The sequence below is a fragment of the Octodon degus genome, unplaced genomic scaffold (genome assembly GCF_000260255.1).
Source record: "Octodon degus isolate 3935 unplaced genomic scaffold, OctDeg1.0 scaffold00004, whole genome shotgun sequence".
Taxonomy (NCBI): Eukaryota; Metazoa; Chordata; class Mammalia; order Rodentia; family Octodontidae; genus Octodon; species Octodon degus.
Window position 1 is genome coordinate 17774672 of NW_004524580.1, and position 7778 is coordinate 17782449.

Genomic DNA, 7778 nt, shown 5'->3' on the forward strand with positions numbered 1-7778 from the left:
CTCTTCGAAAGGGAGCTCCCTTCACAAGGTGTGCAGACAGATGGCAGCCCCCAGCTGCAGCAGATTTGGGGTCCTGTGCCATGTTTGAGGCAACAACATAAACTTTGCAGGTAGCTTCAGCCAAGAGGAGAATGGCTGGAGAACTAAATAAAGGGGGGCCAGCTCACCTAGCTGACTTCCCCCTACACCAAGCCTGTGAGCTCAGTCCTTCATGGTGCTTGCCAAGATGGCTGTGGAGGTGCACTGGTGTCTGTGACTCTGCCCCGAAGTGGCCACCTTTCCTCTTTTCCAGCTGTCAGACCTACACTGTGGTCTAAAGTCCCACCCTGTCTACTCCTGCTCCTCACCTCTTTACCATTCACCAGCATTTTCTCTACTAATTTCTCTTCGCCTAATTCTGTCTTGGTGTCTGGTGATTCCAGGTCCCTGAGAGAAGGGGCCAGGTTACACAATTCTGCTTATCTCACACCTTATCCATATATGTAATATTATTTAGTACAGGTGCTTTGGTCTGCTGAGCTATGTGGCTGGCCCCACATCTGTATTTTGAATATAGATATTCAAATCTATGTCTTAGTTTTATTTGTGCAGACAAACAGCTTTACATGGTGGCAAAAGGGCAGTTTCAGTGTCTTCCTACCTGTTCTGGACAAGTTTTCAGCCCAAAGCCCCAGAACAATACAGATTGGGGGTGGCTTTCCAACATCAGATCCATTTGCAGATTTTATCTAAATGAGAATTCCTGGTCCCATGCTTAAAACTTCTAGCTCAGCAGCATGGGGGAGGTCCAGGACACTGTACCACTGGTGAGCACACTCGGGGGGTTTAGCCAAGGGGCTATCAGACCACACAGGAGAAGCGCAGTTCTTGAGCGTCACTATTCAGTTACAGAACCCCCTCTGACCCCAGCACTATTACATTGCTACAGTTTGAGTGCTTTCCCCCAAAGTGCATGTGGTGGAAACTTGATCCCAACGCAATGGTGGTGGGAGGTGAAACCTGTAAGGAGGTCATCCCCTGTGACTAAGTTAAGACTGCTGTTGTGGGAGTAGGTTCCTTGCCATCATGGAAGAGTTCGGTCTCCTCAGGTCTCCCTCACACTCTTTTTTTAAAAATTAATTTTGTTGAGAAACAAATAGCAATGAGACAGTTTCAAAACAGGTTAGTAGGACAGTTCCAGTAATTACATTGCATATTGTTGTCTTCATAGTAGTTATTCAGAGTAGAAGATACAGACGTGATATCTTGTCTAAACACTATTAGTACAAATCTTCTCATTGAGTTAAGAGAAAGTAGCTGTATATCTATCTTAACTATTTTGTATATACAGATATATATATTTCACTACAAAATGGGCCTTCATTTATATCCCCTTTTTGTTTAGTTTTGTCAGAGATGCGTATTCCATTGCCATTTAAATATTGTAGGTACATGAATTCAGCAAAATAATCCAATATAGTCCAGTAGTCCATAGTAATAGTGGGTTATCTGTAGGAGCGGCAATGTCAGAAGCTGTTGACTTGAGCCTTTTACAGCTCAGCATATTAATATGGCTTCACTTTTTATACCTTGTCCTCACACTCTCTTTGCCTTTCTGCTGTGGGCTAGCACAACCTGAGGGCCCTTGCCAAATGCTGGTCCCTTGATCTGGGACTCTCAGTCTCTAGAACCACAAGGCAGCAAATTGCCATTCATTACAGATCACCCAGACGTGGGCATTCTGTCATAGCAGCACAGAATGCACTAGAACACATGTTCAGTGCCCACGTCACTATAAATTTGGGAAATTTTTGGCACATTCCAGGGTCAGGTGTTTTCTATCTTCTAAATGTCTGTATTTTGAAGTGAACAGGGCCCCAAAGTAGAGTATAAATACTGCCTTGAAGCTGGAAGAGACATGAATTTATATAAACAGCTAACATCTGGCTGTGGGCTGGGATTATAAAAGGTAAGCAATGAGCCTCACTGTACGGCATGGATTGCTGGCGTGCGAGTCACTGTGAGTGGAGTAGTTCAGTTTGGGCCAATCTTGTCTCTCCATTTTCTCCAAAGAGTGTCTTGTGCTCACTTTTTATTCCTCTTTCAAGGGTGATCTTAAAGATTGCTTTCTGCTTCCTCTATGTTCATGTTCTCTTTCAAATTCCCATGGACCCCTGAACCTCCTCCTAGGAAGTAAACTATATTCACCTTGCTTGCTTTATGTATTTTTTTTATGCATCAGATTGAAAATTATAAGGAAGTAAAGTTGTATTTATCCCTTTGTTCTGATGCCTTTCCCATAATCTAGAATATGTAGGACTTTAAAGGATGGTATGGATGGACAGATGGATGGACGGATAGATGGACAGACAGATGGATGGATGGGTGGATGGATGGCTGGATGGGTGGATGGATGGATGGGTGGGTGGGTGGGTGGATGGATGGATGGGTGGATGGATGGGTGGGTGGGTGGATGGATGGATGGGTGGGTGGGTGAATGGATAGATGGATGGATGGGGGTAGATGGATGGATGGATGGATGGGTGGGTGAATGGATAGATGGATGGATGGGGGTGGATGGATGAGTGAGTGGATGGATGGATGGATGGATGGGTGGATGAATGGATAGATGGATGGATGGGAGTGGATGAATAGGTGGGTGGGTGGATGGATGGATGGATGGGTGGGTGGGTGGGTGGATGGATGGGTGAGTGGGTGAATGGATATATGGATGGATGGGGTGGATGGATGAGTGAGTGGATGGATGGATGGGTGTGTGAATGGATAGATGGATGGATGGGAGTGGATGAATAGATGGGTGGGTGGGTGGATGGATGGGTGGGTGGGTGAATGGATAGATGAATGGATGGGGTGGATGAATGGGTGGGTGGGTGGGTGGATGGGTGAATGGATGGATGGATGGAAAGGTGGATGGGTGGATGGGTGGTTTGGTGAATGGGTGGATGGATGGATGGGTAGATGGGTGGATGGGTGAATGGATAGATGGATGGATGGGTGGATGGGTGGGTGGGTGGGTGGATGGGGTTTGGAGGGATGGGTGGGTGGTTGATAGACCAAAAGAAGGAAGACTGAGAGAATAAAAGTTTGGGGTTAACAAAAGGTAGCCAGACTCTTTCCTGGGACTGCTTCACTTCACTTTATATCTCACCTCACATCCATATCCAATATCTCATTAAATTAAGTATAAATGATAATATCTTAGAGATAATACCTATTCTCTTTGTAATTTCAGTTGATTTAAATCTACTTTAAGTAAATTGAAATATTTTATGAGAAATTTTCCATAGCTAACATGATTTTTTTTCCAGTAAAACTGAAAAAAATTAGATGATAAGATGTGGTTTGAAATCAGTCTGAGGTGAAACTCCCACTTCCTTACTGCTCATGTGGTGTTAGTTTTCTCCAGAGAGTACAATCAGTTTATGACGTAACATTTTTATAAGCCCATTTCAAGTGCCTGGCATAAAGTAAGGGCTCAACAAATAATATCTTTTTCCTTTGTGCCCCGAACCTAATAAATGAGTGTATTCAGAGGCCAGAGCTTGACATCATTTTAAAAATTTCTAAATACATTGACATGGATTAGAAGCTCGGTAAGTATGTGTTAGATGAATGAGAAAATTGTTTCATTGCTTTTGGCTTATTCCATATTCTAATTTTAGTTCCCTTCATAATTAGGAAATGAATTCAAAAGCCTAGGAGCATGATTCAAAAGATTAAGATTTTCAATCCAGAGATCGTGATTTAAGTCTTCAGTGTTTGACTTTTGAGGAAAGTGCAAGTGTTGGCATTATCTTCTTTAACAGCAATTTGTAAAGAGCTGGGATCTTGCACAGCTGTATGCAGCTCAGAGATGAACCAAGAAAAGAATAAATTTCCTGCCCACACAAACTCAAGGCAAAAAAAAAATCCCCAAGCTGTTTTATAGCATTCCGAAGCCTGAGCGAGTTTTCTTACTTCTCTCATAAGGAAATTAGAGAAAAATCACAAGAATTTTCTGCTACACAGAGTGTTTACTTTATTAGATCGTTAAAGCTGGTGATGCTTTTGTTTCAGGAGAGACTAAAGACTCAGAATTAGAGGCTCTTACAGACTTCAGTCTAGGCATGGTGGGGCCAGGATGCCCCTGCTGAGTAGGGCTTGCTATGGGCTGATCCATAATCACACCCTCTCTGCAGTGCATTCTTTTTTAATTATTTAATCTTTTACTTATTTATTTATTTGGTACAGGGTCTTGCTATGCAGCTTGGACTCATAGTGATCTTCCTTTCTCAGCCTTCCCAGCTCTGGGATTATAGGTGTGTACCACCACTCTCAGTTTTGGGGGCTGGCATGACATGTGATCTGGAGATTGAACTTGGGTCCCTGAGCTTGCCAGGCAGGTTCTTAGACCACTGAGGTATCCCCCCTGCTCCTCTGAGGTGTATTCTGAGCATTCCAAGCACGGCGCATGATTGCAACACCCTCACAGGAAAGGCCCATGCTGAAGTGGGCCTGGCCCTCTTGAAACACGATGGAGCCCACTTTTTATTTAAAATGCACAAAAATGGGGAGTGTGGGCGCCGCAGGTATAGCCAGCCAGTCACAATGAATCCAGCACCTGCTGCAAGTCAAGAAGCGGGCCAAGGAGAAGGTGGCTGAGGCCTACAAGTGAAAGAACTGGAGACTGAAGCAGGCCAAAGAAGCAGCCCAGGCTGAGATTGAGCAGTACTGCCTGCAGAGGGAGAAGGAGTTCAAGGCCAAGGAAGCTGCGGGCTTAGGATCCCACAGCAGCTGCAGCAGTGAGGTGGAGAAGGAGACCCAGGAGAAGATGGCTGTCCTGCAGACCTACTTCCAGCAGAAGAGGGAGGAGGTCCTGGACAGCCTCCAGGCCTTTGTCTGCGATATCTGGCCACAAATTCTTGAAAACTACCATAAAAATGGATAGAAGAAAGGAGCGCCTGTTCCTGGATTGGCTCTATAGATACTCTCGCGGAATATGAAGCTTTAGCAAAGTCGATTTCTATTCTTACGAAACGCATTAAATTATTTATGTTGTGTAATAGTTCCCTTCACTTTTTGGAGAATAGCAGATCTGGCTTCTGTGGACAAACGTGTACTTTCTCCAAAGATTTCACCTTTTTGCCTCATATTTCTTAGTACATCACTTGTAAATGAGTATTTGTTGTCTGTTCCCTATACCTTTTAGCTCAAGACACATGTATATCAGTATTGACTTTGTCTTTCTTGGATTTAGTAGGAAGAAAACACTTCTTTAAAGAAAGGAAGGGGTTAAATAACTTTGTCCCTAAACTTTCTTAAAGGTTGCCGGCTTTATCTGTGAAAAAGTAGTAAATAGCTGTCTGTACCTTGTGTGAAGCAGCAGCCCACCTTAAATACATTCTGAAGAAGAGTTAGAACAGTGACAGGGGATATACTTGCTTGGGCTGCACTTGGTCTATTTTAGCCAAACTGAGTAGATGAGCTGGGTGTGCTGGTGCATGCCTGCAATCCCAGCCCTGGAGGCCGAGGTAGGAGGACACTGCTGTGCAGTCAGCCTGCGCTACATAGAAGATCCAGGCCTGCCTGGGTTGGATAGACCCTGTCTTAGAAAATGAAGGCATTCATTGGATGATAGGACTCAAGAACGTGTTACTCGGTGTGCTGATGATCATTTACAAGTGAAAGTAAAGACGATGCCACCCGTAAAAAACACGAAATAAAATAAAATGAATAAAAATGGGAAAAGGAAGATTCAACAGAAGTAATTCTACTTCAAGCTCCACTTCCTGGAATCCATTTAGCAAAACAGAACAGAGAGGGCTGCCGGAATCTAGTATTCTCAGTCACGCTAAATCCAAAGCTAAAGCAAAGACTAAGGAGACTCACCTACCGGGCCTTAAGTATGTGAAAAGCACTAACATTGCTAAGTTTACACGTGTACGCCAGGTCTCTGCCTAGTTCTCAGCTGTACTGATAACACTAGATTCTTCTGCAGCCCTTTCTGTGTTCTGCACTAACAGAGTCTGGTAAATAGAGTTACAAGCAGAGCTGTTTCTTCTGGATCTCCATTCACTATCCATTATTTTATTTATACTTAACTCTTTCCAAAAGTAACATAAAGTCTGTTACAAGAAAAGAGGGGATCCGTGAGGACACACGCCTGAAAATGAAGGTGACATGAAGAGTGCATACCTCCAGTTCACTTGGTTACCTCCGGGCTATAAACCTAGGTGATTTTCCTACTAGGCTGTGAATGATCCCTTTCCATGGTTTGCAGTGTCTAACAGATAAAAGCAGACTTGTCACTCTGAGACAGATAGCAAATCCTAGTCTTTTTTTTTTTTTTTTTTTTTTTTTTTTTTTTTTTAGGGAAGGGTCTACAGGGTGTTCAGGGTCTCACTAGTAGATCAGACTCATAGTGATCTGCCTGTTTACAGCCTCCCAAGAGCTGGGATTACAGGTGCGCACCACCACGCCTGGTCTCAATTGCCGTCTCAGTGTGCCCTGGGGGCCGGGTCGGCATAGCAGTCCTGGAACCTCTGGCCCCTGCGCCTGCTTGTAGGTGCTTTAATCCGCTGAGCTATTTGGCTGGCCCTCAAATCCTAGTCTTGACACACAGTTCTCCATGAGTCTATAAAGGGTGAAGATTTGTCCTGCATCACAAGGTGAAAGACAACCACCGAGAGGCACTTGACTGTGCCGGTACTGCCTCAAGCACTTCTCTAGTGCTTTGTGTACGTAAAGAAAATAGCAGAATGAGAATGAAACTATCACTTTATTAAAAGATACTGAGTCACTTAAGATTTCCCCAAGTCCTAGTATTTTGCCAGTCAAGGCTGTTTGGTAAAAACTTTGGTGTGAAGCTAAGGGTTGAAGCAGCTGTGAGCACTGCCACCTCCTCTAAGTGCAGATGAAGGTGTGCCTATAAAGAGGGCCAGATTTTCCAAATCTTATGGAGCTGCATGTCTGCCCCATGGAGTCGACGAACAAGTATAAATGACCTCCGAAGTAGGGGGATATGAAAAGGTCCTGTAAAGACTTCTCCAAATGCAGTTTCTCTAACAACAATGGAACACCCATCTCTGACAAAACAAAAAAAGGGGGATATAAATAAAGGGCGTTTTGTAGTGAAAAAAATATATATGTATATACAAGATAGGATGGATATACAGCTACTTTCTCTTAGTTCAGTGAGAAGAAAGGTTTCTACTAATATTGTTTAGACAAGACATCATGTCTACATCTTGTTTTCTGAATAACTACTGAGAAGACGGTATGCAATATATTTATTGGAACTGTCCTACTAACCTGTTTTGAAACTGTCTCATTGCTATTTTGTCATTAAATGAATAAAACATTTAAAAAAAGAAGTAGGGGGATGTTGGCTATGTTAACTTCCCTGACGTTAGAGTCTCTTAATATTTCCCACAGTTCTCAGGCATGACTGGGCCGACTGAGCCAGAGATTCACACCAGAGGCACCTCCACAGTTCGAGGCCAGATGTGGCAAGGGCAGAGCCATCTCAAAGGCTCTGTTGTCCGCATATATGTGGTGGGGGTAGCTGGCCATCCTTGAGGACACAGCTGGAACTGTGCTGCAGGCCTGCAACAGGTCCCTACCATTGTATGGGAAGGTCCTTTAAAGACCTCTCCAGCAAATTGGTCAAGCAATGGCCGTGATTCATCCTTATGTCAGACACTGACAAAATGATGTACAAAGGGCGGTACAGGGCTACAGGATAAATCCTGAGAGTACTTGGCTGACCTTATCAGATACAAAAGTTACGTTTCTTGTTA

The 7778-nt window shown here is 43.8% G+C and overlaps 1 pseudogene; it reads left to right on the forward strand.

The window, feature by feature from the left end:
* The first annotated feature begins 4546 nt into the window (after positions 1-4546).
* LOC101574958 lies at positions 4547-4927 on the forward strand (annotated as a pseudogene).
* Positions 4928-7778: the final 2851 nt, after the last annotated feature.